Source organism: Vitis riparia, chromosome 12 (genome assembly GCF_004353265.1).
Source record: "Vitis riparia cultivar Riparia Gloire de Montpellier isolate 1030 chromosome 12, EGFV_Vit.rip_1.0, whole genome shotgun sequence".
Lineage (NCBI taxonomy): Eukaryota > Viridiplantae > Streptophyta > Magnoliopsida > Vitales > Vitaceae > Vitis > Vitis riparia.
Window position 1 is genome coordinate 2,431,365 of NC_048442.1, and position 22,776 is coordinate 2,454,140.

General features: G+C 31.5%; 1 protein-coding gene across 2 annotated transcripts in view; it reads right to left on the reverse strand.

The window, feature by feature from the left end:
- Positions 1 to 22,282, reverse strand: part of LOC117927220 (disease resistance protein At4g27190-like) — a 52,416-nt gene extending 30,134 nt beyond the window's left edge. For both annotated transcript variants that reach the window (XM_034846670.1, XM_034846669.1), the window contains exons 1-2: positions 22,114 to 22,282; positions 12,045 to 12,155 (exon numbers count right to left, since the gene is read on the reverse strand). The gene's annotated coding sequence lies outside the window, so the exon portion shown is untranslated. The remainder of the gene's footprint in view (positions 1 to 12,044; positions 12,156 to 22,113) is intronic.
- Between the last annotated feature and the right edge of the window lie 494 nt (positions 22,283 to 22,776).

Consider the following 22,776-nt stretch of genomic DNA (forward strand, 5'->3'; position numbering starts at 1 on the left):
TACCCATAAATAAAATGTCAATACTAGAGGTGTCCAAAAATGAAATACATGTCAAAGTCTACAGATTCCTAAACTCCTCGTACGACTTTAAAAGACATCTCTAACACTGGCTTTAGTAATCATATTAACTATTATTCTATTGATCGAGATATGTTTCATTAGAATTATCTCCTTCTATGTAACAATTCTTGAATGTAGCGAAAATGAATATCTATGTGATTGGTTTTGTCATGGTATTTAGGATCCTTACTATATGCTAAAGCAGCTATGCTATCACTAAAAATAGTGATGGGTTTTTCAACTAGAGCTGTGACTATTAGGTATTAGAGGAATCTTCTCAACTAGGAAACCTCTCATATTGCCATTGAACAAGTGTCATCCTTCGACTCCATAGTAGATAGAGCAATATAGGATTGTTTCTTATTACACCAAGTAATAGCAACACCATTAAGTAACAAAGCATATCCTATAGTGGATTGACACTAATCTTTGTCACTAACCTAATCTTCATCACAGTATCGTCAAATCCGCACCTTGATAGCAAAGGATGAAATATCTAGTCCCTTAGAGGCAATGAAAAATCCTCTTACTTGCTTGCCCATGAACAAGGTTTAGGTCAATCTAGTAATAGCTAACCAATCCAACTATGAAGGATATGTCAAGTCGAGTACATAAAATAACATATGTCAAACTTCCAATCTTGCCATTTGTTTTCTTTTATCATCATTCCTAAGGTGTTAATTAAGGCTCAAGGTGTAACCCTTCTCGATAGGGATGTCAATAGGTTTGCAATTTTATATATGAAATTGATTTAGAATCATCTTAATGTAAGTCTCTTGAGACAAACCAAGAACCTTCTCGAGCAATCCTTCAAGATCATAACTTTAAGCACAAAATTTTTTTTCTTTCATGTTCTTCATAATAAAAGTGGAAGACAACCACCCTTTGGTGGCAACAATCACGTCTATGTCATTTATAACTAATAGAATATAATCAACACACAAAGAATGAGAAAGTCTTCCCTTGATTGTGTAACATGCACATATTGGTGCTCTTCCAACATTTCAAAACCAATAGAAATAATGGTTTGATGAAATCTAAAGTATCATTGCCTAGATGGTTGTTTTGGGCCATAAATGGAATGCCTGAGACAACACTCTTGTCTTTGAGCCTAAAAAAAAATAGGTAGATCATATAAATCTTCTCATCTAGTTTTCCATTGAGAAATACAGTCTTTACATCCATTTAGAAGAGCTTCAAGTCTAAATATGTGACAATAGTCAGAATAAGGCGAATAAATGCAAATCTCACCACTAAGGAGAATGTCTATTCATAATCTATAACTTCTCCTTATGTATATTCGTTTGCCACTAGACAGGCCTTATATCTATTGATTGAACCATCTTCCTTGTGTTTAATTTTCAAAACCCATTTATTCCCAGTGGTCTTATGCCTAGGTGGAAGATCACCCAACTCCCAAACACGATTCCTTGCCATGGAACTCATTTATTTCCTTATAGTAGCCATCTAATATACTAATTTAGGTGAATTCAAAGCTTCTTCACAAGAAACGGGTTCATCAAGGTCTAGTAAAGCACACATGTAAGAGTCACACACTTGTAGGAGTCCCCTTCAATCTCAAAACGATGATAAGGAATTTAGCCATGTTTGCTTCTATAACTCAAGACCTTGTGAAAATCTATTTAGTGGCATACTCCCTCTAAGAGGTAAATCACTCCTACTATCTTTAACCATTTTAGGATGGGTCTGTAATCTCCTACCCTTGCTCAAATATTTGCAGCTCATAGTGTTTAAGACTTTTCTTTACTTCACCAATATTATGAAAATCATTTTCCATAAAATTAACATTATGTGACTTTATTTCGGTCAACTCTCTGTTGGGAAGTTCACTATACATTACATAACCTTTTGAGTAGTTAGAATACCTTATAAAGACATTCTTATTTGCTCTAGGGTCTAACTTCCCATATCTATGGGAAGTGTTATGAAAATAACTTTAACAACCCTAAGGTCGTAGACTCTCCAAATTTGGTTTTGCATCATTCCACACCTCATCTATGGGAAGTGTTATGAAAATAACTCATACAACCCAAAGGCTACAAACTCTCCAGATTTGGTTTTGCGTCATTCCTCAACTCATGTGGAGTTATAGGTGAAAGAAACATTATTTTATGTTATATTGATTAATCCTTACAAAGGGAATATATATACAAAGTCACTATAACCTATTTAAGGAGAGTTTGACACTTCTATCAATCCCCAAAAATTAGGGGATAACCTAGTTAATTACATAACAAAATTAGGAAATTTTTACAACTAGGAAACTACTCTAGTTTACAAAAATCTCCACAATTGCACATTGAGTTTTGAAAGTTAGAGAATGAAATAAATTATCAAACACTCCCCCTCAAGTTGGTGAAAAAATACTATTCATTCCCAACTTGCTTGTAATCTTTTAGAATCAAGAGATGGCTAGTCCCTAGGTTAAAATATCTATCAATTATCCATGTGTTGGGACATATGGTGTACATATCAACCCACTCTCAAGTTTCTCTTTGATGAAGTGTCTATCTATACATGTTTGGTTAAGTTATGTTGAACCAGATTATGAGCAATGTTGATGATTGACTTATTGCCATAGTACAACTTCATTGGTCATTTCCACTTAATTTTAAGATCATTAAGAATGATTTTTAACCACAAAAGTTCACAAATACCATGAGCCATGGCTCTAAACTTTGCCTTGACACTTAACCTTGCAACCACAATCTGATTCTTACTTCTACAAGTTACTAAACTTCCTCCAAGTAGCATGAACCTGAGGTTGACATTCTATCCACAACTGACCTAACCCAATTAACATTTTGTATGCCTCAAGGTTTAGCTCTACACCTTTCTTAAAAGAAAATTCCTTTCCTTAGGATACTCTTAAAATATCAGAGAACTCTATAAGTTGCTTGAAAATAAACATCCTTTGAATTATGCATGAATTGGTTTATCACACTCCTCACATATGCTATATTCAGTTGTGTATCGAAGGTAAATTAACTTGCCAACCCACCTCTAATATCTTCCTTGATCCATTGGTGTATCATCACTAGCTTCATTTATCTTGTGATTTGGTTCAATAGGTGTGTCAATAAGCTTGTATCCTAATATTCTAGATTCTTTAAGGAGATCAAGTATGTACTTTTGTTGTGACAGAAATATTACTTCTTTTGATTGAGCTAGTTCAATTCCTAGTAAATACTTGAGCTTTCCAAGTTCTTTTACTTCAAATTCCTTGGCCAACTAGTCTTTAAATAGTTACATTTTCATTGGATCTTTGTACGTTATAATTATATCATCAATATACATAATTAATGTTGTAAATGTTAGGATTAAGCCCCTAAAACCAAGACATAATATAACAAAGTTAGACTTTACTATCCATTTGCTATCCTTTTTTTTTATGTATTAACATTGATTCAAGTATTCAACCTATATCACTTGTATTGTACATGACTTGGATGCATTAGGAGTTACACAAAGGATACAAGTCATAGGTTCTTTGCAAGATAATAAGTTGTTCACAATCAGTTCATAGATTTGGATAAGCTAGTAACGACTATAGTGCACTACCTCATAATTAGAGGGATGACTTGTCTTAGCCATAAAAATAGGGTTCTCATGGTGAGTGCAACAATGTGTATGGTTACACATAGGACAAGACCTATGGTAAATCATGACATAAGGCTATCGAGTTATCATGATATACCAAGCTACTATATTAAAAGGATATTGAATCTATGTCGAATCAATAGAAGGTTTTAATCTATAGGTGAGAATATAATGTGGTCATATATTTCTACATATTGGGCCATTATGGATATAGGTTGGTGGCAATAGATATTCTCAACAAAGAGACCATGATATCTCATGGGATTTAGATAGTGTGTTCCCTTGGGTGATCCCAAGGACATGTGATCATGAAATCTATGGTCGTAGTAACTCCTTGTGTGAAATTTGACATATATTTCTTGGAGCTAGAGTATGTTAGTTGATCATATAATATAAGGATTCATAACTCAAGGATTGGAGAGGTAATCTTGATAAGTTGATAGCACTACCCTGTTAGATTATGGACACCAGTTCATGGAAAGTTTGTATGCAATGGATAGTAGGACATGGACCCGAAATTTTGCTCATTGTAATTTCATAAGATACTAGAATGTAGTAAATCTCTTTAGTAGAGTGTTGACTCAACTTCAAAATTGAATTATGAGAGAACTAGTATTTTCCTATAGGTCCCAATGGTTTCCACTCAAGCTTCTAGTTCATGGTGGCATAAGCTTTGAGGGTATTTTGGTATGTAATTCATAAGTGTGCATAAGGGCCTTTTGTTAAAAACGTAAGGTTGCATTAGATCTTATGAACTAACTTTCTAGAATGGGATACTTAATTAATTGAAGTCCATTAGGGTTAACTAGTTAATTAGGACCTAAGTGGGTTGGAATAGGTAACCCAAGCCCAAGTTGGGCTCAAGTCACTTACACCCATAAGGAGACCTATATAAACCCCTTTAGGAGTTGGGGCTTCAATCTTGTAGTTCGGTTTTCTAAAATTCCAAAGAAATGAAACCTAGCCACCCTCTAAGGAGAAAGAAAAAGAAGTTCACTTTTCTCTCATGCCAAGACCCATGAAAGGAGATATCAAGTAGAAGATCATTGAGTAGATGAGTTTTATAGTGACAACCATGGTTTTATAGTCTTCATAAAATGGAAATCGATCTGAGAACATTTAGATTGCAAGTTTGAGTTTTTCTATCTCTAAATCTTTATTCTATAATGGTTTTTGATGTCATATGTTTTTTATGTGATAAATCTAGAGAACCCTAAGGATAGATACATGCACCTTATGTGATCTACGGGCAGGAAGTAGAGTAATCCAAATTCCTAGCAGTAACTCCCCCTAAAGTCGAGTGTTTAATGAACAATGTGTGATCTCCTTGACTTTGTTTGTATTTCATCTTTGACATTGTCTTATTAAATCTTCCAAACTACACTCTCAGAGATTACTTCAACCCATATGAACCTTTCTTCAACCTACAAAGTTTATTCATGTAAAAACCTTGTCAAAACCCGATGGAGCCTCCATATACACTTGTTCTTCCAAATCATCATTTAAAAATTCAATTTTCCCATCAAATTGTTATAAACACTAGGCAATGTTAGCTGTTAAAGATAAAAGCACACAAACAATATTCATTTTGGCCACAGGTGCCAAAGTTTCTTCATAATCAACCCCATAAGTTTGAATGTAGCCCTTGGATATCAATCTTGCCTTATATCTTTCTAAAGACCCGTCAACTTTATACTTTATAGTAAACACCCATTTATACCATACAAGTTTTTTTCCATTTTGGAAAATACATTATTTACCAAGTTTAATCTTTATTTAATTCTTTCATTTCCTCATTCATGACATTTTTCCAATTCTTATCCCTAAGTGTCTCACGATAAATTTGAGGAATTTGAATAGAATTCACTTAGTGAAAAAAAAAAAACTCTTGTACTAAGGAGATAGTTTGTATAAAGAAACAAAATGAGATATTGGATGTTGATAGCACTAATTCCCTTCCTAAGTGTTATGGAAACATCTAGATTATTTATAGTAGGAGGTGCTTCCATATGTGGTTGTGAATTAGATTCTTGAACTTCCATAAGTAGAAGAATGGATGCCTTTCTCCTAGAGTATACTTGGAATGGATGAACATTTACAGGATCTAAGGTTAGAATTTCTATTTTAAGCTTTATTTTAGGTTTTGTTTCAGGTTGAGTGTTGCTTAGAGTTTTAGGAAATGGCTTGGGTAACACAATGGAAAATAGTGGTTGTTGAGGCAAGTAAAACCTAGTGAACCTAATGGAAGAGAAAGATCAAGAAGAAACTGATCCTTATCTTCTATAGTGGTTCTCTCCCCTTGAAGATAAGGAGTGGAGAAAAATGATTGTTTTTTAATGAAGGTAAAATCCATAGAGATAAAGAAATTTCTTAAAGGTGGGTGATAACATTTTTATTTTTTTATTTTTTTTTTGGTAGAATAACATACAAAGACGTACTTCAAAGCACATAGGTAAAACTTTCCCCTGATTATGAGAATGAATATGGATAAAGCTAACACACCTAAAAACTTTAAGAGTAAGCTCGCAAGTGATATGAAAATCTGGAAAATGGTTAGAAAAAACACTAATAAGACTTTTAAACCCTAGAATCATTGAGGGTATTTGGTTTATCAAGATGCTGACATCAACACGACTTCTTCCCAATAAGATTTAGGAAAATGTGTTTGAAACAAAAGGGCTAGTGTAACCTTAAGTAAGTGTTTGATTTTCCATTCAACAACCCTTTTTATTATGGAATATCTACACAGGATGAATAATGAAGAATACCTTCTTTTTTAAAGCAAAAAAAAATGTGATAGGGTTTGATTGAAATAGTCTTTTACATTATCACTCCTTAAATTCTACGAAGTGATCATTTTGAAAAAATTCGGAAGAACTTCACTTACTTTAGATTTTTATTTTAAGAGAAAAACCCATGTTGCCCTTGTGTAATCATCAGTAAATAAGATAAACCACTTTGTACCCAAAATATTAGGAATTTTAGATAGCTCCTTAATATTAGAGTGAATCAAAGGAAATGGAGAAGATGGACTTATATTACTCAAAGAAAATGAAACATGATGTTGTTTAGCAAACTCATAAATATCACAATGTAAGTTATTAACATCAATCTTTTTAATAGTAAAGGGAGAGTAAACTAAATAGTGGATGTCTAAGAAGGAAGTGTTAAAGCCAAATGCCATCTTTACTGAAGGTGAAATTATTGGATAAATAGGAATGTTAAGGCTGGTCGCAATTGCTACCCTTTGTCTCAAGGAAATAAAGTCCATCATTTTCCTTAGCATGTCTAATTGTCTTCCTCATAACCTAATCCTAAAAAACACAATAGGTTGGATAGAAAGTTACTTTACAATCCAAATCTTTAGTGACTTGATGAATAGACAAAAGAGAGGGGAACAAAGTAATAGTTCCCTAATCCGCAACAGTAGTGAAAGAGTTATCTAAAATTTTTATTTTCATATTACTAGGGCAAATATTATAAGTGATAAATAACTAAGAAGAATATGTCATATGATTAGTTACTCCTGAGTCTATGACCAAGAATCATTGTGGAATGTGTTTGAGGCACTAAAGGCATAAAAAGTAGGAAACTAACCTGTTTGTGCAAAGAACACGATCCCTTTGGTTTTTTCAAGAGAACTAACAAGATTTCTCAACATTTCTCTATATGATCCTTATTGAATCCTCTAGTCTCTAACCTACTCGAATTGGAATGCTTATAAGAATGGTCTTTTGCATTAGTCAAGTGAGACTATCTTCTCTGTTGTCCACCCTTAAGACCATCCTTTTGATCTACTCCTTTGAGTTTCCCATGGAGTTTCCATTAGGGTCTCTTTAGTGTGATAAGGCTTCTTACAATAGGTGTACCATACTTCATCACAATTCAATGACTTTGTTGATTCATTCTTTACGGTTTCAATTGTTTTTCCTTATCCTTCAATATATTTTTTGATTCCTTTATCACTTGTTTTTTATGTAAAGCATAATAGACTTTTCTATGGGTTGTGAATCAAGCATGACACTTCTTTGATTTTCTTCAACTTGGATTATTAATAAGAAACCTTACAATGAGGGTAGAGTTTCCTTCCCTAAAACTTACACTCGTGCTTGGTCAAACTCAACATTAAGTCCAGTAAAAAAACTAAAAATCTTTTCCCTTTCTACAAGCTTTAGTAACATGACAGCGTCTTCACTACACTTAATTTTAAAATTTTAATAATAGTGCAATTCAAGCCTTGTTTGGTTGTTGTTGTTTTGTCTTAATTTCATAAATTAAGGCTGCATCTTGCATCTTGGAATAGGTTTGGTGAACTATTTCCCAAATCTCCCTTGTTATTGTTAGAAACATATAAGTTATGCTTACTTCAGGCAACATCGAATTCCATAACTAATACATGATCATGGAATCTTCCTTGTTCCATTTAACAAATGCAAAATCATTTTGAGTAGGTTTGGTTCCCATCAAATGGCTCAATTTCCCTTTTTCTTTCAGAAAAGTCTTTACCACTTGTGACCACCACAAGTAGTTTATGGAATTTAATCAATATGACGATTGGATATTCTACAACTTTTGTTTTGGCAAGTTTTGTTGCATCTCTCCAAATTATTGTTTAGTAATCACAGAAAAGGGGTTGACTTAACATGTTTTGGACATGGTCAAATAATGGATAAGATTGAATGATAGACAATTAGAAAGGATTTTTCAGAGAGTCAAATTTCTTAGAAATTTTTTTCAGCAATACAGAATCCTAGAGAGTGAGAGCTCTGATACCATGTTAAATTACCCATTTTCCTAAAAGCTTAAGCTTGTAAGATTTAGGTTCACAATGTGTATCATGTCCAAGAGCATGAGATACATTGTGAATCTAAATCCTACAAGCTTAAACTATTAGGAAAATTTATAGTTTAACATGGTATCAAAGCTCGCTCTGTTTGAGTTTTGGGGATTGATAAGAGTGCTAAACTCTCCTTAAATAGGGTATAGCTAATTTGTATATGTATTCCCTTTATAAGGATAATTTAATATAGCAGAAAATAATATTTTCCCTCATGGTATTAGAGCTTTGTTTAGAGAGAGGTCATATGTTTGATTCTCACATGTTTGTTTCCCCTATTTGCATATTTGTTTCCTAATTTATAGTTGTTTGCCTATGGGGTTGTCTATCTCTCCAAATACAAGTATGGGATCGCACATGAGAGGGGTGTTAAAGAGCATGATATACATTGTGAACCCAAATCTTACAACCTTCAACTTTTAAGAAAATTAGTAGTTTAACAGTAATGACTAACTTAGAAGACACTCGGTTAAGGATGTAGGCAATAGTTAAAATAACATCCCAAAAAAAAAAATTATGAGGTCAACCTTAGCCATTATTGACCTAACCATGTCTAACAAAACACAATTCCTTCTTTCTACTACACCATATTGTTGTGGAGTGGTAGGAAATTTTAATTGCCTATGTATCCATTTTTCCTCACATAATTTCAAAATTAATGCAATTAGTATTTGCAACATCTTTTAGTTCAAAGAATCTTTAAATTCTTCTCTTTTTCTTATTCTCAATCTCTGCCCAAAAGTACTTGAAACAATCCAATGCTTCAAAGTAATGAGAAATCAAATTTACATAATTGAAACACAAATAATCATCGATGAATGTGAGAAAATAAGAGGGATCATGGCATGCCTTCAAACTCATAGGCTTGCAGATGTCTGAATAAACCAACTATAAAGAGTAAGATGGCCTTGGTGCCTTTCTAAAAGGTTTCCTACAGGCATTGCCTACCTGACAAGAGTCACACATAGGTATGCTAACATTAGCAAGAGACCCTAAAAAGCCTTCATTAGCTAGTCTAATAATTCTTTTTCCACTTATGTGTCATGATCTAGCATTTAAATTCATAGAATCGGTAGTATTATCACAAGCTACATAAGAAAATGAAGAATATAAATCCAAAATAAATAACCCATTAGATAAAAATAAAAATAAAAATAAAAATAAAAAATAAAAAACTTTGTCTATATAAGGCCTTATTTAAATAGAATTCAATCATTAACCCAATAAAATGAAACTGAAAACCAATTCAAGTAGTGTTATTACTGAAATAGATTATATTGGATACCTAGTTCAAATAACACATCATGAAATAGTAATGTATGCCCTAAGTGTAATTTTAGCAAGTATGTCTCAATACCTAAAACATTCTCTATTGTTACATTACCTAGAGTGATATATTGTCTTCTAGTTGGTATCCTTCTCTAATCTACAAATCCCACTCAATTGCTTACTATAGTTTTTGTTGCTTATCAGTTTGCAATCCATTCAGGAAAAGAACGATCAACCAATACATGTTGACAAACATATGAAAAGAGAAAGTTGGGATTTGGGTATACCTTCTTTGGCTCAATGCACTTACAAGTAAAGTGACCTAACATTCTATAATTGTAGCATTTCATTTTATCTTTATTTCTAATTTACTTGCCTCTTTGAGGCTTTTTCTTAATTTCCTTTCTTTTGCCCCAAATTTCTAGTTATACCATCGCATTCCTTATTTCTTATGCTTAGGTTTATTAGTCTGTTATTGCCCTGCATGGGCGATAAATGTGGTGTGTTACACCCATAAGCACTTAACTTCTAACTCAATCTGGCGAGAAATATCAATAAACTTTTTTGTATTCTCATTATATGTGAGCATAAATTTCATTTACCCCTGTGATTTAAGAAAAGAGTGAATAACAACTATGACTTGCTACTCATTAGTCAGGTTATTTCTAAACACCTTTAAGTAATAAATTAGGGCTAACATTATCCTCAAATGTTCAGCCATGGTTTATTTGGAGTTCATGACATATTGCATGAACATCAAAGTGAGCATTCCCAACCTAGTTGCAAATGTCAAGCTATAAGAAATCATGAGCTTATTCTACATGCCTTAGGCAGTGGGGCAATTCTCAAACTTCCCTATTAAGTCATTGTGCATGCTACTTAACATAGTGAAATGTGCATATCGATCTTTTTTAACCTATGAATAATAATCTTCAATATCATAGTGGTGTTTAGTTGAATTCCCTTTTTTGGGTTGGATCATGGCACTAATTAATGTCTCTAAGACCTCTTGTTCATTTAACAAGTATTGGAGTTTTTGTATGCCACATAGCCTAATTATTGTCATCTAATTTTTCTCCTTTAGTCAAATCAATAACAACGTTCCTGATAGTCATTTCACTACATTTATTATATAGAGTATGACATTAGCATACAACTCTCAATTTCAAATTAGCCTATGATATTTTTGTTAACATAATGATATTAAAATTTTTGCAATGCTTATAATCGTCGCTCATTGAATGTGAACTAGAATAGGTATTAGCTAAGGTCTCTAAGACCACTTGTTCATTTAACAAGTATTGGATTTTTATATGCTATATATCATAATTATTATCATCTAATTTTTCTTATTTAGTCAAATCAACAATGACATTTTTTGTGGTCATTTCATTACATTTATTGGATAGAGTATGACATTAGCATACATTTCTCAATTTCAAATTAGCTTATGATATTTGTGTTAACATAATGATATTTGAAATTTTCACAATGCTTATAATCATAACTCATTAAATGAACTAGAACATTATATAGCTAATAAAAAATAAAAATAAAATAAAAACAACCATAATAGCAATGAGATAATAAAAAATGCTCCATGTGTCCATAAGTCCAATTCAAATAATATTGGACAAAACAACCCACATAAACAATTTATATGCAAATAAAAATCATATATATATATATATATATATATATAGAGAGAGAGAGAGAGAGAGAGAGAGAGAGATGTAATCAATTAATTTAATAACCCTATTATCATTTTTTTTAATGAACCTGCCCTAGGCTTGCTTGCATTTTTTTGCTTGCGGCTTGAACTTTTGGATTGCATTTTATATTATTAAAAAAAATCCAATTGTTTAGACTTGAACCTTTGCCTTCAAGTAAGAGTATTCAAAGCTTTTCCCCTAAGTCAACCATATTGATGTGATTATTAAATGATAAGAATTACTAAAAATCTATAACAAATAAAATTAATTAATGTGGTGTCTAATCCCCACAAACTTCAAGGAACATTACATTTAAAAAAAATATTTATTTCAAATTTAAAAAACATATCAAACACTTTTCTATTTATTTCAAATAAATAAAAGGCAGATCTTTCATTTTTACTATAAATAATAAAAAACATTTTTATGGAAATAAATCTCTATTTATTTCAAAGAAATAAATATAATTAAGATATGAAGTCAAGCCTTGTCTTACTCTAATACCAATGTAAGATAAAAATAAAATTATAGTTCAAATTAAATACCTGTGAAAAATATGCGCCCCTTGAATTATAATCTCTAATTGCTGCTAGTTTCCTTCAAAGAAACTATTTGAGTTTCTTATTAATTCACCTTCCAAATTCTACCTCGAGTATCTAAATGCAAATAGACATCAAGAAGAACTTAATTGATAGAAAATAGCAAAAATATAAAAGCTCAAACACTCTAAAAAAGATCATTTGACTCACCAATAATTGTATTATTTAGAAAGCTAATTGGTGAAGGATAAGGATTTCAAACTACATGGAAAATTAGCTCCATTCTATTTTTAACCTATTGAATTCAAAAACAAAATTTGAATTTCACATAATCTTATTTACTTATTCATTCCCTTTTCTTTAACCCACATGTAAACAATGGATTTTATAAAAAGATTCAAACTCTAACACACATTAATTAAGGTTAATTTTTGGGATTCAACTATTAAGATTAATCTATCTAATAATTGAGGATCTTCATGTATAGTACTTATAGAGGTACTATTTGGACTAGGAAAGATTTCACACAAAAAAAAAAAAAAAAAAACCATTTGCTTGGAAAACATTAGTTTGAAACAATCTCATATTTGCTTGAACAATCTCATATTTGCTTGATCCACATATTATTTCCCACCTCTCTTTCACATTCTCACATGCCTCAAATGTCACACCCTTAGACAAACTCCAAGAGTGTAACGATCATTTCACACCTAAAGCCTAAAGACTCAAATAATCATCATGTAATTGGAAGGCTACCAATTAGCAAATTCTTGTTCAAAGTAATAAAACATACCGTAATCCTCAAAACTCAACTTCAAAAACTTACATATTAACCACATTATTATTTTCCAAAAACTTTGAACTTAAACAATTCAAATAGTAATTAACTTCTAACATTTGAACGATGTCCAAAATAAGAATTTAAAAAAAAATCCTAATAAGAAGAAATTCCCAACCTAACCAATCACTCCTTGCCCAAATGAAGAATACCTAAAATATGTTAACAAAAGGGGATGAGTTTAAAGCCCAATAAGGAATATTAATACAGTTTCATGAATCAAACATTTTCAATTATGATTACAATAGAAGATACAATGTATAATATTTTTTCTAAAAACTTTTGAGTTTAAACATTTTAAAGCATCCAAAACTTTTTAACCAAATATTTTTACATTTATGTCAATAACAATTTTATATCAAATCCAAATCAAAAGCATTCAAAACGTTTTTACTCTGATTATCAAATCACAAATGGTTCCCAATTAGGTAAGACTTTACAAATGGGTGGCTAGCTAGAAATTTATTCCTTTTCATGCGGACCAAACCAAACACTACTAATACTAGTTACCTCTAACCAAACCCCTAGAGGTCAAGGTTCAAAGCAATTACATTCCCCACGAAGAAATGTGAATGATAACAATTATATCTCATTGACTAAGGTCAAAATGGTCAGCAATTATATCCCATTAACTAAGGTTAAAAAGGTCAATAATTATGATCCATTGACTAGGACAAAAGATGAACAATTATATTACATTGACTAAGGTTAAACAAACTAGATTCAAACACTTTGTTTTATTCATTCAAACTTACAAAAAAAAAAAACAAAATATCTCCATATTTTCTATTATAAGCAAAAGAAAATGTTTTAACATATTTTTTATGCAAAATATTTTTGAACCATGCAAAGAAACAAAAATAACATTTTATATAATTCAAAATAACATATAAAAAGGAAATATTTTCTTTTAAAAAATTTATATTAATTTCTCTTACTTTAAAAGACACTCAAAATCCTTAAAAAGATTACTGTTAAAGAATCTAATCCTCACCTAACATTAAAATAATAATAATAAACAACTATTATTATTGGCCATTAGTCTAAAATTATAATTTGACATTGCTAAATAATATTCTATGTGAATATTAATATTCCTAATTTCCAACATTAATTTAAAACTCTTAGTCTTGATCCAATCCCAAGAATCTATCTTTTTTTAAAATTATAAACTTTCTAAAAGCCTCTTAATATTTGAACTAAACTAGTTTTTATTCAAATTTTATTTTTCTCCTCAATTAAATTTAAACCAACAATCATCCTATGCAAGTAGGAATCTCGCTCCAACACTAGGCATTGTAGTAATCCCACTCCAACACCTATGTTGTAACTTTTATTTATTTATTTATATCATCTCTTCACACAACAACTATTATATCTACTTTATTGTTTCCCACAATACCACCATAGCATAATATTTCATCTTCATAACACTCTTTATTTTATTTTTATTTTTATTTTTTAATATATACAGTCATCCATCACATACATATAGTGCAACTTCTTTTACTCTTTCTTCCCTTAATCTTACTCTCTTTTCCCACGACCAAGTTATACAAATAAACATATTCTTTTTTTCCACAACTAAGTTACATAAACAAACTTGATATGTTTGTTTCCTCCTAATTTATTTAATTCTTACATTCTTTCATGTGTTATTATTTTCCTATATCTATTTTTTTTCATTTTATACATCTACTCATTCAAATAATCTTTTTTTTTTTTTTCACAAGGACAATCACTATGTGCAAGCCATCCTTTATACTTTCTACTCCAATACCATGTCATCTCCTGTACCATAGGCTTTTTTTTATAAGTCAAATATTTTTATATCTAGATTCATAACTATACACTTTTTCCTATAACCATTTTTTTTAATGTTTTTTTTGTCCAAGATCTATGATTCTTCTATTTATTTTAATTTTTAATTTTTTGTTTAGATATATTCATTTGAATATTCAGATTTTCCATATTTCCATCAATAAATCAATCTATGTTTATATATCTCCAATTTTTTTTTTTATCTAAAATTAAATAAAATCATTAATTTAGATTGAGATCTTCAAAAACATATTTAAACCATTCAAAACTATTTAATGAACATGAAATACTAATCTAAGGGTTAAAGTCTTACTTGAAAAAACTAATCTTCAAACTCTAAGCTTCTAAATCTTCAGTCCTACATTCTCTGATCTCTTTCATCTCTATGCAAAAAAAAAAAAAAAAACATTTTTTATAAAGAAGTCAAAAACATCTAATTTATACCTAGGGCTTTTAAAAGAAAAGGACCTTTTTACCATTAACTAATTAATTTATTTATTTTATTTTTTATTTCTAATTTATGATTTTATCCCTATACTTTCATTTAGGGCGTTACATTAAGTCTATGTTCATTAAGTCTATTTTATGGGTCACCCATCATTCACATTGGTAAGTTAGGACCATATACCTCGGGCACCTTCTGGTTAAATAATTTGAAAATACATAAGTTTCTCATTAATTTTAATTATATTGGATTATCTTTTGTATTTTTCGTAATAAAATCAAATAGAAGAAAATTATTTTTCTTAACATTTTTTTTCTGTCCCTAACATTTTATGGGAACTAGACATATCCTTATAAAATTTAAAGATCTCAACATAAAAATATTAGAATACATTCCTAGATCATTTTTTATTCAACAAGGGAACAAGGAAACATCAACAAGATAATGCACACAATATGGCCTAGCAAAAGGGGATCTCATGGAACACAAATTGAATTAAAATTTTAAGATATTTCCTAATATACGTAATAAGACATGCATCTCTTCCTGAATATATGCTAAGTTTTGAAATTTCTAAAGTTACCAATTTGACATCATCTTGAAATTGAAATTTGAATCCTTGATGATGGTTAAATAAAATGATAAAAATATAAAGAAATAAGACTTAATTATGAACAAATGAGATCTAAGAAATAGAAACAAAACCTCCATGTAAAGAAATATGACTATTACAAGATACAAAGAAAACCTCATAGTTACTTTAAATTGATTAGATAACCCATTAAATTGAGAATATAAAATCTTTTTCTTCTTCCATCAATGAGGTTTTTCATCCTAAGACTCAAGTGTTAGATGAAATTCTTAAGAAATGCAAGTCCCATAGAGATAAGAGAGGGTTGGGGTATATTAACTGAACCGAAACTCCCACTAGTGGAGACATGGTTTTTGTTAAGGGTATGAAGGAACCCTTAGCCAAGTAGCAACTTCTAGCACTCCCTTATTTTGCACACACTATAAAAAGTCTAGACATACTTAAAATAGATGCAACACTAGATTTCTTAAGAGGTATGAGTCTCAACTAAATAAGCTTGTAAATTATTTTAATTCTCTAATGAACAATATTCTGAATGCTAGGAAAGAGAATAAAACTAACCAAAGTCGAAGACTCCACAAAACTCATCTAAGTCACCGCCTAAAGTAAAACAAGTTTGAATGAGAAAAAATAAATCTAAGTGTCATGTTGTTTTCACAACCCTTAGAATTAGAGCCCCTAGTGAATGGTACTTTGATAGTGGGTGCTCTAAGCATATGACAGGTGATAAGTCTTTATTCAACTCTCTTGAGGATTTTAATGGAGAAAATTTCACCTTTGGGGATGATAACGTATCTTGTGTGAGAGGTAGGAGTAGTATTTCTATTCCTAGTTGCCCAAAATTAGAGGGAATCTTGTATGTTGATGGACTCAAGGCTAATCTTCTTAGTATTAACCAAATTTGTGCCAATGACTTTAGGGTTAATTTCTCTTAGGACTTATGTGAAGTGATCAACAAAGAAGGAAAAGTCACTTCCACTCCGCATAAAACTGTGGATAATTGCTATGCAATTAACTCTAATTCCAAAACCTCTTTAACGTGTAGCAGGGTTAAGCTTGATGTCACTAAACTATGGTATAGAAGGTTAGGTCATATTAACAATAAGGATTTTGTTCACATTGTGAATAAAGATAGAGTTGGAGGAATCCCTAAGTAGAGTGGTCCACCTAAATCTATTTGTGGTAAGTGCATGAAAGGTAAGCAAGTGAAAAACTCAAACAAGAAAATTCAAGGGATTAATACTACTAGGCCCTTAGACCTCTTTCACATGGATTTCATGGGTCCTATGCGCATTGAGAATAAATGTAAGAAAAGATATGTCCTAGTGGTAGTAGATGATTTCTCTAGGTTTTCCTTTGTATCCTTCTTAAGAGAAAAAATCTAAAACTATTGAGCACTTAAAGGTTCTTTGCACTAGAATTCAAGTTGAGAAAGGGAATCAAATTATAGGTATTAAGAGTGATAGGTGGATAGAGTTCGATAACGTTTGGAATCCTCTAAACACTCTAGGACACCTATGAGCACTACCACTAAGCTTAATAAGAATGCATCTGGAAAAGATGTTGAGCAAAAGCTTTATAGACATATGGTAGGAAGCTTACTTTACCTCACTACGAGTCATCCTAACATATCTTTTAATGTTGGAGCTTGTGCTAGATATCAAGCAAACCCCAAAGAGTCACACTTAATGTATGTTAAAGGAATTATTTGTTATATAAATGGGACTCTTGACTATGGTTTATGGTATCCCTATGATTCTACTCTTGTGATTATTGGATATTCTAATACTGATTGGGCTAGAAATGTTGAGGATAGAAAAAATGCATCTAGTGCTTGTTTTTTTTTTTATTGGTGATTGTCTTATGGCTTGGCTTAGTAAGAAACAAAACTCTATATCTTTATCTACTATTAAAGCTTAGTATATTGTTGTTAAGAGCTATTGTACGTAACTCTCATTGATGAAGCAAATGCTTAAAGACTGTGAAATTGAATAAGGAACCATGAACATACACTGTGACAACTCTAGTGCTATAAATATCTCAAAGAATCTTGTTCTTCATTTGTGTACTAAACACATTGAAATTCGTCATCATTTCATTAGGGATCTTGTTGAAGAAAAGGTTGTTTCTTTAGAGTCTGTCCCCACTGAACTTCAATTAGTAGATATTCTTACCAAACCCTGGATTCTCTTAGGTTTAAATACCTTGGGAAATCTCTTTGCATTGCCTAATTGATTGATCATCATAGGTTTAGGTTTCAAAGGTGTTGAGTTTAGTGTTTATATCTTTTTGTTTCCTTTGACGTTATTTTGTTTTGGGCATATGATTTTTGTTTATTTACTTGATATATTAGCATGATTCATAACACCTTGAGTTTGTGATTTATAGAAATATACTATATCTACAAGATCTTATGTGAATGAAATCATAAATTTTTGTTAATCACTATTATTTGATTCCTGATAATTAAATGTCTTTGTACATGAGAAATTCAAATTTTAGTTACATCTTGTACTTGATCAAGAGTGAGACTTCTTAAGTGGAACTCAATAAAATAGACTTTGATTACTTTAGAATGATCTATTATCATGCTTAATTCTTATTATCCACATACTTTGTTTGACTATGATCATTATTTGTTTCCTGAGGTGAGTCAATACAAAATATTGAATCTTTAGTTAAGCATAACTCTCATACTCTTTCCAAGATTCATATTCATAAATGTATGTTGCTCACTTGCAACATTTTGGAAACACCCCCAAGTGGATACAAAGGCAACCATGAATCAATATAAAAATAAAAAATCAATTGATCATGGTGTGCAATGCCTTCACTTTCAAAAGAAAAAGAAAAAAAATGATATCAAATTAAGGGGGATTCAAGTTGTGTTGTATGTAGATCAACAAGGCCATGTTAAACAAAAATCTAATGATTTTAGTTCAAATTGACTGGATGTGTTCTTTAATTTGACCAAAGGCATGACTGGATCTATTCTAAACGATCAATTTCAAAATATAGAACTAGATAGTAAGTTGTATTCCCTTGAAAATCAATATTTATGTTTCTATGTTATCTCTTTTATACATTGATGGTTATGCATTGGGTTTTCGAAACTAAGATTACAATCAACTCTGACCTTTGATCTTGAAACTTCATTCCTGATGGATTGATGTATACTATCTGAAGTAACTTAATTTATTACTGATTGAGCTAATGTTGAAAGTTTATGGACTTAATTATCTACTCATTTTAGTTTATCATTAAAATTTGTTTCAATTGGTGTCAATCCTTATCTCTAATTTAGTTGAGTATTCTATCTTTTGTTAGAATTGAAATTAGGTTATGGCCACTTGAGCACAACATCCAGTGTCCTTAACACTCAAGTGCTTAAGCCTCATCCAACGGCTCTACCGCTCAAGCACTCTTAGTTGCATCCGGCGGCACATCCATCGAGCATTTTGCTCAAGTGCTAATCTACATCCAATGGTATGTTCGAGTATAAAAACCCATCTAGCGCGCCTTTTGTATTTCAAACATTTTCCTATTCTCTCAAATGCTCTGAACTTTGTTTCTTTGTCTTTTAAGGTCAATCTTCATCATTTTTCGTGTTTTTGACTTCATAGTATTATTCTACGCTTTGTTTAGAACATTTCTAATGGTTTAGTTTTTCTCCATATTTTTCTCAATTTTCATGTCCTTTAGCATTCCCTTAGCTATGTCTAGTCATAGGCATCAATGAGAGATGACTCCTCTTAGGTCACTTGAGGCCATTCAGGGTATCGCTCTTTAAGGTCCTTTTGACCCTTCTAATCTTCTTATGGAGTGTTTCTACTCTCAAGAGTCTCGTGATCATTTTTATGCTTCTTTTCAAAGCCATCGTATCAAGGTCAAGCGTTCTATCAATCCTCATGACTTCCAATACACTCCTCTTACTGCCATTCTCAAAGAGAGAGGGTGGAAGTCCTTGTTTACCTTGCAAGGATCTTACTATCCCCTTTTGGTTCACATGTTTTATGTGAACATGCATATTGTTTCTCCCGATCGCTCTTTTTGGATGGCCATGTTTGGTCAGTCCTTTCATGTCATCTCTTTGTCAGTTAGGTGTGTACTCGACCTACCTATACTTCATGCGTGTCTTCCTTCCTTCCTTCCAGAGGAATAGTTTCTCACACATGGAGAGTTTTTTTCACTTCTAATTTCGTTATATAATGCTCCTCATGAGCTTCCCATGTATATTCCTCTGGATTCTTGCTACTTTCCTTACATATTCTTTCTATCCCTTGTCCCATCGTACTAAGATTCGTCAATCGACTGCTTGTTTCATCCATGCCATCCTATTTGGACAACAATTCAATATTGGATAAGTCATCATTGACACCATCACTCCCTACCAAGACTTCTCCTTTCATTGTGGCGCACTCCCTTTTGGGTTCCTCATCTCTAAACTGTTGGAGCATATTGGCTTTGAGATTACTACTGCATAGAAGGTCCAAGCTACTCATGCCTTGTTGGATGAGAGCTCTTAAGCCAAACACTATAGCCATGTGTATGGTCTTATAGCCCCTCCGGCCCAATGGCCCCCAAGATACTGCACTAGCTCAGTAGGCTGCTTAAGAGGTACTTGCCAAGGAAGATGAGATTCGAGCCATGAAGCAAGATGCACCCATACCGGAGGTTCCTTTGAGGACTCGCTCCAGTCGAGGTCATGCCAAATCATCTAGAGCTTCTCATGGAGCATCATCTTCCGCACACCCAACTTCTCAAGAAATGGATCCCATGTCTATAGTGTTTCAGAGGTTGGACTCACAGGACACTCAACTCTATGAAATCAAGGGTCAGTTGAAGTGTTTTCTTGCCATTACATCCTTGTTACTTTTCCATTTTTGTGATATATATATATATATGTTGTTCATTTCTCTCCTTATCTCTTATGTGCTTTCTCTCATTTATATCCTTATTACTTTGCCATTTTGTGACAAAAAATGGGGATAAAATTGAATTAAGAAAAAAAAAATGGAGAACATTGAACATATATAGGAGGAAAAATTGAATATATAAAGGGGAAGAACATTAAATATTTAAAAAAAAATGGAGTTAAATGGAGAAATAGAACTCGTTAATTTAGGGGAAGAACATTGAATATACACTTTCATCTTTTGCTTCCTTGTGTATATGATATTACCTATGTATTTCAATGTGCTCTTTTTTTATGGGTGCTACTAACATATTTGTTGCCTGCTTATCAAAAAAATAAATATGTCTATATCTTTAGATGAGATAAATCAATCCACTATTATAAGGGGTAACAAAAAAAATAGAGAGAGAGAGCACAAAAAAGAAAAATTTACTTGGAAAATATGAGTTTTGAAATAGTCTCATATTTCCTTGATCTACTAAATGTTTCCCACCTCTATTTCAGTTACATAAAAATATTATACACCTTATAAAATTTAAAGCTCTCAACATAAAAATATTCAATGACATTAAATAATTTTCTATTGAACAAAACAACCAAAAAAACATCAACATCAAAATCTACACAACAACACGTACAAAAGAGGGATCTCATGGAACTTGACCTAGATTAAAATTTTAACACACTTTCTCATATACATAAAGAGACTCATTTTTTCTTAATCATATACTACGTTTTGAAATTTCTAGAGTATCGATAGGGTATCATATTGAACTTGAAATTCGAGCCTCTAATGATGGGTAAATCTAGATCATTATGAAAGATGTAGACAAATGAAATCTATGGATGAACAAATAAGACCAGGGTAATAAGAAATGGAATCTAAGATGATGAAATAAGACTTATGTGTGAAGAAATAGAATCATTTCAGGGTAGAAAGAAAACAACAACAATAATAATAATGCATTTTGATTAATTATATGTAAGCCTATTTTGATTAATTATATGTAAGCCCATTTTGAAACTCAATTCTTCTCATGCTAATTATAAAACAGCAAAAAATAAATGAAAAAGGAACAGTAGTATACAAACCAAATACTACTTGAATGGAGAAATTAACGACCCAAATAGATAAATAACTCTATTTTATCAACAATGATTGCAACAAATTTAGTTCCTACAACAAAATTTTGCTTAGATATGGAGCTGTAATAAGCATTTCAGATTAAAGACAAAAAAATGGGCAAGAACCCAAAGTCAACACTCAGTGTTCTCCAATAATGGGTTCAATTTTCGGTTGATGAGAGATCAGTGGTTCTTGGAACAGCTATTTCCAAAGCAGCTACTCAAACTAGAGTCCATGAAATCAAACAAGCTTCACTAAAATCAAAGCAAAATATTCATACTTTATATTGCTTTTGAAAAAAAAAAAAGGAATATTCATAGTGAAAGAACAAAGTGAACCTGATTGAAGGAATGGAGCATGGAGCAGAGAGATGGTGTTGAGAAATCCAAATATATCCTGCTGCTGGTTTTGATCTCTTGGTGGGAGAGAAATGTCAAAAGTAAATCCAAAGTGCAAAGTTTACCCACACCCCTCTCTCCCTCTCTTTGTTTGTCACTCTCTAGACAGTACACCGGGGGACCCAATGAAATTTTGGCAAAGTGGGTTTTATATATACCCTCCCTTTTTTCATTCACGCCCTTTTCCACAGTCAACTTTTCCTTTCAAAACTCCTTTTGGAATTAAAAAACAAGTTCAGATTAATTTGTTTAGTAAAAACCGCTTCCTGTAAAATTTATTCTAACACTAGATTATTCTTCAGAATGGATTTGTACTATTTTTATTTGTCTTTCATATATTGTTCTTTGAGAATGATTAAAAATATAAAAATATTTTGAAAACTTTTCCATTGTACACACTAACTTCATAAAAATAAATTTGAAAATTTATTTTTTATGTTTAAGTTTTAAAACAGAATTTTGCTTTAACTGTTTCATCCTTCTTGGAAGAGATATATGGAAGCTGATGTTCCACAAGAGATGATTGAGACTGATTACAAGACTTCTTGGAAGGTGATTAGAGATTAATTGAGTTTGATCAATTGATCATAGTAATTGGATGTC